Here is an 8,772-nt window from a genome sequence, read left to right as displayed (position 1 = left end):
TTTCTTAGTGTCCCTATTGCCTGGCGATCTGAAAATTCTTTCTTCATCTCTCCGATGTGGTTGTTTGTTTGATTTTTAGGCTTCTCGGAGTTCTTCGATCTCCATTTGACCTGCCGCCCTCTCTCGAAATTCCTCTAGCGTCTTTGGCTTTGTTATGGCGATGGTCTCCCAGAATTTACCAGGCCTGAAGCCGGCCTTGAGGGCGTGCAGGTGAACAGCCGGGTCCAAGTCTTGGATCTCCTAGTAGCGTCAGCGAATCTGGTCATGTAGTCTTTCAGGCTCTCGTGCTGGTCTTGTTTGATGGTGCCGAGATAGTCCAATCCGTGTACGTAGATTCTTGACGCGGCAAAGTAATCGATGAATGATCTGGCAAGATCTTCGAAGGAGGAGATTGATCCTTTAGGGAGTTTAGAGAACCAGTGTAACGCAGCACCGTCGAGGTAGGTAGGGAATGCTCGGCAAAGGACGGGCTCGTTCTTAGGGCCGTTGAAAAACATCATTGATTGGAACTTCTTTATGTGGGCTCGGGGGTCGCCGAACCCTTTGTATGGCTCCAGTGCGGTTGGGAGAGTAAAGTTTTTTTGCATCTGATAATTTGTGATCTCTTCGGAGAAGGGGTTGTCGAGGGTGAGCTTCTCCTTTGGCGGGGCAATGTTCAAAGGGTCTGTAGCACCTTGAGCCGAGTTTTTGGAGCTTTCTCCATTGTTCTGCGTGGACAACTCGGCTATTCTTTGTACTTCCGCCTGCAGCTCGGCGATTCGAGCTAGGAGGTCATCTTGTGAAAGTTATGGACTTTCCTTGTCAGCCATGTTCGAGGATCGGGAATCCTGCAAAATAGGGTAGAAGACTAAACAAAGAAAAAAGTGGGGTTAGATGTATCAGGCCCCACGGTGGGCACCAAGTGATTCGTCCGAACACTGGGTAGGCCGAGCTTAAGCACTTCCGAGCAAGTCGTCAACCGAGAGGAAGAGCTTTACGTCGGCCAAGGTCAAACACCGCGGCGGGAATACCTGCAAAAGATACTCCGACGCTCAAGTTAACAATAATCTCAGAAAAGAGAGAGAGAGTAATTAAGTGAGAGTGAAATAAGTGAATATGAAAGCTGATAGTGGAACCTGATTTTAGCCGAGACTATTAGTCCGGCTTAATAGGGATTGTTTTACCGTTTTCATGTGGATAAGTCCTAGTTTATAGGTTGGTTATGATATTCTGTTTAGGTGAGTAGGTTTTGTTGAGCACGTGTCTTATTATTTCAAACGGGTGAGGCCGAGCTTATCTGCTCACGTTCCTAGCTTGTTTGATGTGACGCCATCCTCAGATATTTGCGTGCCGAGTATTTCGGGCGACCGAGGATGTGGGTGACGTATCAGAATTAAAAGTAAGATATTACATTTTATTTTCTCAAGTGTTAGAAAAAATGGAGAGGATCCATTTCCCATGAAGAAGTCACTAAAGTCGTGTTTCGCAAAGTAGGCCACATACAACGTGAAATAGTTTTTTTTTTTAATCATGGGCAGGGTCTGAAAAAGATCCGACCCGACCGCGTGAAACAGTTGGACTAAATACTAATCATGAATGGGCATTGTGAAATGTGAAAAAAACCACCGATAGGTGCAATAAAGTAGATATTAATTCAAAAATACAAAAAATAAATAAAAAATTGATAAAAACACATAATGAAAATTATATAAAACCAAACAAAAAAATAATAAAGCTCCATAAAAAAATATGTATTAATAAAAATGATTAAAAAATTATATGAACAATAAATACTAAAGATTCTATTACAAAAATACAATAATTTGCATTAGAGAACATAAAAAATTCCAAACAAAAGCATTCATACAATAAACAAAAAAAATAATAATTGATAAAAAAAATCAAAACTTGAAAAAAATACTAAAAATGATAGTCTATAAAAATATTTTTTTTGTAAAGCACGACATAAAAAAATACAAGAGTTATTATTATTGTTCTTGGTATCTCTTATTATAAATAAGATTAAATGATAAATCAGCAAAAAAATAATTTTTTTCAATTTAATAATTAAACGAAAACACAAAAATAATAATTTGTTGCTTTGAATTAAAATGTGTTTGAAGAAAAAAAATTTCAAATTAATTACGAAAGCATTTACTATTCAACACTAAAATTCAATCTCATTCAATATGTTAGTAATTAAATATTTCACATGTATTTTCTTATGCAACAAAACTATTACTACCAAAATCATTCATTTTTTAAGCTCAAATTAATTTTTTTAAGCTCGGCCATTTTGCTTTCATTCTCATTAAACCTAACATTCAATTTTCTTCAACATTCAACATACAATAACATAGCAACTCTAATAAAGCTTAATTATTATGCGTACAACTACAATTATCACTACGCAAACCATTCTTTTTTAGCCATCACTAAAGGGTTTAACAATAACTTAAAAAATTACTTTTTAATCATAACCTACAATCAGTATATTACCTTTTTATTTTGGGATGGTATGACTGTTGGAAGAGTTTTAGGTATATCAAGAATATTGATATTCCATTATTTTAACCGTTAATTTGAATTATAAAAAATATATATAATATATATTAATTAAAATTAACAGGTAAAACAACTGGAACACCAGTATTTTTGATATACTTAATAACTTTTCTATCGTATTTTAAATTTGGCCCACATTTTAAACTTTTACATTGACTTTAGCCCACACAACTCAACAAAAATATGGTCTACTATTTTCATCGGCTGACAAATTTTCTCTCAAGCGAAAAGGAAAAAAATTAATGCTATTGTCCATATAACGTCATTCTCATAAGTATAAAATGGGTTAAGGAAATGACCAGTGCTAGGATCTACCTGCACTTTTTCTTTCAATAGTCTACAGCATCACTTAATCACACATATGCACCATCTGAATATTATATTATATATCTCAACGCCTCTACATATTGGCATAGCAATAAGGCAATAAAGTAAAATGGCATATGTGAAAGCTTTCCAATTATATGTATATATATAATAATGTTATTGGACTGTACGCTATAATTATACGGCTAGTGTCATGAAAGTTTTATATTTTCGAAAAGTGACTCATAGATTATAATAAACTATTAGATTGTATCACAGAAATTGCGGTCCAAAATATGAAACTGATTTAGAGGGGTTTAATTCGTTTGGTTTGCGCTTTTATTTTTTATTTTTATTTTTAATATTTTTTATTTTTCAAATTTTATAAAAGAAAGTAAAAGTAATAAAAATAATAAAATTTTATTTTTTATTTTCACTTCTTACTTTTATTTATTTTTTCACAAAATTCAAAAAAAAATAAAAGATATTAAAAATAAAAATACAGACTAAACATACCCTAAATTTTTTCTTTCGGTGTATTTTTTGAAAGAAACTTCCCCTTTCCATTCCCTTTTAACAATGTCTTTTATTTTTGGTTTTCCACGGTATCTCCCAATCCGACAGGTCAAGGACTAATCCGTCGCAGTACTGAACTTCATTTAAGGGTTTGCCGCTGGCCAATGAATTGCTGCATGCACAAGGTAACAATATCTTTATTTGGAGAGATTGGATCTTCTTTATAAAGACATAGCTTTTTTGGATTGTCCTGACCCTAAGAAGTAAACAATTTATAAAAGAAAAATGATAGGGAGGTAACAATAACATAAGTAAACTAACACAACTTCACCAACTAATTAATTTCATCTCAAATCAATTAAAGTAATTTCTTATTATGCTGTTAAAAACTAACACCTTTATAAAACATCCTTTATTAAAATAACACTTTTATAAAACAATTTCTTAACCTAAACTTCATCATCATTGTTTTTATCCAAACTAAAATAAGCCTCATTGACTGTCTTAAAAAAAATATAGGTTCAACTATATATATTTTTTTGCGCACGGTAACGGTATCCCCTAACCCAACAGATTAAAGACTAATCCGTCGCGGATCGGAGCTCCATTTAAGAAATCTGCCGCTGGCCAATGGGTTGTTGCATACACAAGGCAGAATTTAAACTCCCAACACTTGTTTAAGTAGATGAGTGAGCTGACCACTCGAACAACCCAAGTTGGTCAAACTATATATTTATTAAACTTTATAACCATTAACAGCCATGATCCATAAAAAAATCCCAAAAAAGAGTTTGCTAGCCCAACTAAATGGCCCGAATAAAAAAATACAATATTTATAAATTTAAGCCTGCAAAATATGTATATCACGTATTCACGCTTCTCCCGAAAAAGCATACCCAAAATTACAATTACTCAAGCACCCAAATCCAAGAGACCAATCCGAACGTTGTTCGCCATGGGCCACGGCTAAAAAAAAAGAAAACCAGTCTGAAGGTTAGAATTGCGACGTCACGCCTGCACTTTTAATTTGTAGGCCATCAGATGGAGGAACACATGAAATATATGTGGTAAATTTTATAATTTTTGGTTTAAAATTATTCTTTTTGGTTATTGGGTTAGACTTACTAATGGGCCATTCAGTTGGTATTCAAATAATTTTTTTCTTAAATCAAAGTCCTTTATGTTTGGTATCCAAATAAATAATGTTAATTAGACGAGTTAAAAAACAATTCAACTCATGACCCAAAACAACTAAAAAAAATAAAAATATAGTATGAAAATTAATTTTGAGATGTTTAAATTTAAATCGTATTTCTTTAATTTTAATAGTTATCGTTCTATAATCATAATAATTAATAAATATTAAATAAAAAAATTTGACTTTTTTTGTTTTTTTTAATTACTAATAAAAATAATGATGATAGAAAATAATTAGGTTGAGAAAATACATTATATATTTTATATTACAAAACTTAGTAACTCATTTAGCATATATTTAATATAATAATTAAGACTTTGGTCACCCATTTTAAAAGACACATAGAAGATCGGATATGGGGATTTTAAAATCTAGAAAAGAAGCGTTACTATATTATAGGAAGGTGGCTCTAGAGCTCTCGTGATATTTGCGCGCTCTTTCATCCGCCTTCGTCGCCTTCCCATCACTATCGCATAGGCGCATAGCATTTTAGTCACCGACCCATATTGGTAGAATTTTTGACCAGCAGCCTGAATCTCAACTCCGACCTGTACCAAACTGAACAACACACCAGCAGCTCAGGATTTTATTTTCATCTTTGATATTTTATATCTTCTCATTTTAATCAACTGAATGTTGAATTATGACAGTAAAAATTAATTTCCTGCAACAATATATTTATAAATCTTTTAGGTCTGTTTGAAAAATTTTAAAAATGATTTTTTAAATTTTTTATTTATAAAAAATAGTAGTATTTAAAAATTATTTAAATACTTATAAAAAATTAAAAAAAATAACTTTTTTAAAATAAATCTATATTTTTTTAAAATAAATACTTTTAAAATTAAAAAATTAAATATAAAATAATTTATTTATAAATTACTTTTAATATAAATATTTATTATTTAAATTATTTTTTAAAATAACTTAATTAAATTATTTATTCAAACTTTAGAAACAACAATTACCATAATTTATTAGAAGAGTTTTAAATGTATCGGAAACACCAGTATTTCAGTTATTTTAACCGTTAATATAAATTATAAAAAAAATATTTATATATTAATTAAAATTAACGATTAAAATAATTGGAATATCGATGTTCTTAGTACACTTAAAACTCTTTCTAATTTTTATCCTACCCGGCCTCATTTCAGTAGAACCAATCCATCTTAAATAAAAAAAAATATTTAAATTGGGACAAATTGCATAATTGTTGAGAACTAAAATACTCAGAATGAAACACGTGTTAAGTAAGGGACAGGCTAAGCCATAAAAAATTTATTAACCGGTGTCAGGCTCAAGAGAAGCCTAGCATTCACCACACTTTATCATGCTTTCATTAGAAGGTGCATGCTTAATTTAAATATGTTTCCACAGTTGGATACTGGAAAATGCAAGTATCCCTGCATGAAAATGGGAATATTATTATATTAAGAAAGATTTTGACATGACTCTGCTGTAATCAATGCCACTATTGCTATCCTTTCAATAAATGGGTATCCTATCAATTGAAACTTTGGAGCTCTGCATATAGGTTGAAGAAAGTCAAGAAACCCAGCAGCTAATTGAGCTGCATACGACGTTTGGGATGAATTTTTAGTTTTGTTTTTCTTTTTCTTTTTATTTATGTATTTATTTATTTTTTTGAGGTTAGCTCTTTCATAGTTTTGGAAATTTTGCAACGGTGACATTGTGAATTTGGCTTAATGCTCTAAAGCCTCTAATTTGTTTTAATTTGTGGACATGTGTAATGATTTTTTTTATGCTTTTATTATGTTTTATTATTTAGGAGCTGGAATACATAGCGGAAATTATACACAAAAATTAAGGAAAAATGAAGGAAAAAGTGCTGATATTCTCGTTTATCTAATTGTGTTTTAAGAGTTATAATTTTTAAAAAATAAATAATTCAATTAAAAATATCAATAAACCAATTTAACAGAAGAGGTAGCTATTAAACTGTAATTAACAATTGTAATGTACAATTTTAATTTGTCAAAGAAAAAATAAAGTGAGAATTACCACAAAGCCATTGATTTTTTTTAGAGAAATAAACTGTTGATTTTGTAATATTGTTTCTTTTATATCATTTTATGGTTAACAATAATAATTTTTTATATCATTATTATTATTACTTTTTTACTAAATTTATTTTTAAACTATTTAAATATAGTTTGATACACAAATATCTTGTGTTAATACAGAATTTAAAGAAAAACTATATCTAAAAAGTGTAATATATGCCATCTAACTTGATAATTATATCAATTTTCACAACTCTTAATCTTGAGGTCACATAAATTTATATTTTATGCTATTATACTTTAAATTTAGCTATAAATTATTATTAGTCATATTATTAATTTTATAATTAGTCAAAAAATACTGTCCAAAATATAAAAATGTCTCATTTATAAATTATAACCTTCAAACAAGGCTATTTTCGAAATTTTCTATATTCTTGAATTTTAAATTCTAAAAATAATATTACTTGTAGTCATAGGGTTTATGATGGTTATTAGTTATATATTATAATACCTTTTTAAATATGAATCTTTAGGACAATCAACATTATAAATATAAAGTTTTGATCTAGAACACTGATTGTCCATTTCTTTTCCATTTCCATAGCATTAATACATATGTGTTTTTCAATTTAATTTTACAGACTCAACTTATAAAAAAGAAAAAGTATTGTAAAATATGGTGCTATACTGCTATCACATGGATCTAACCATATCATCATACTATGTTCTAAAGAAAAATGATGTAGAATTTAAAAAAAAAAATCTTTATCATAAATAGAAAATTTTGATTCAAAGCTTTTTCTACGACAAAAGATTATATTTGGTGGAAAGAATAAATACTTAAATTACAAAATAAGGATCGTCAGAAATTATTTTTAATATGAAAATGGAGATGGTGTTTTAGTTGAATATTTATATTTAAAGTGCATTACAGTACTGTGGAATTCATTCAACACGCTCCCCATGTGTTGCACCACGCCCTCACGTGTTGGCCAATACGCTGCCACGTGTCCAACACGCCCCCACGTGTTAGCCAAGATGCTGACATGTGTCCAACACGCTTTCCATGTGTTATACCACGCCCCCCACGTGTTGACTTTTCACCTACAAAATCCACCCATATGTAATTATACCAAATAATTCCATTTCCCAAAAAACACCAATATTTCTTCCGTATAAAAAAAATCAGCCAAGGATCGTATTGTTATTAATTAACATATTTTTTTTAAAAAAATTGTATTGTCTCAAAAATAATAACAATTACTTTTAACAATATGACAGACCAATTTAAGCAAAAGTATCGGTTGATGAGTTTGGGTTGGGAAAAAAAGGGTGTAATTATTTTGTCGGTTTCTACTGAATAATACAACTGACATTTGGGCATGGCTTGTGCCCGGATTCATCAATACATCTATCTTATATAGTTTAATTTCTTCATTTTTTTTTCTCTAAAAATTAAATAATATTTTTCTTAAAGTTTTACGTATAAGGTAGCACTGCTTACATGGTTTGGCCATTTTGATGAAAAAGAATGGGACAGTACAACAGCTTTATATATATAATAATATAATATATCTCTTGCAGGACAGTATGTATTGTATTGTTTGTCGTAATAAGATTTTGTGACATGCACATCCCTCAGTTCACTCTTCTTTGTTTTCATTATCGGACTTTTGTATATGCTCCACTGTGTTCTTTTGTCCTTATTATTATTCTTAATTATTTCAAAATATATTTCATGCTATATATGCCTAGAAATAAATTAGTGTCATGATGATGCTACTACATCATTTTATTCTTCGACATTCTTATTCATTTCAATGATCCACAGAAAAATAAAATTACATTACAAAATCCTTTACATTACATAATACTTTTATTTAAGGGCCAAGTATTTATGTCAATTATTTAATTTGTCATATATTTTCTGAATTTAAGCTTTCATGAGAAAGCTTTCTTTGGTGGTTAAGAAATTAAGTATCCATACTTAAAACAGATCATTTAATTAAGGGCAAATCATTAGCCTTGTTTCATTATATATACAAAGACAAGTATTCCTTGGTGAAATATTATTAAATACTTTATTTTTCGGTGGAGATAACAATAGTGTTACATTAGGGTTGATATTTTACATCTTTTATATATCATACATTGTTTAAATAATTATTATAATATTGT

This window comes from Arachis duranensis, chromosome 2 (genome assembly GCF_000817695.3).
Source record: "Arachis duranensis cultivar V14167 chromosome 2, aradu.V14167.gnm2.J7QH, whole genome shotgun sequence".
Lineage (NCBI taxonomy): Eukaryota > Viridiplantae > Streptophyta > Magnoliopsida > Fabales > Fabaceae > Arachis > Arachis duranensis.
The sequence above is the reverse complement of the archived record's forward strand: the minus strand, read 5'-3'. Positions refer to the sequence as shown.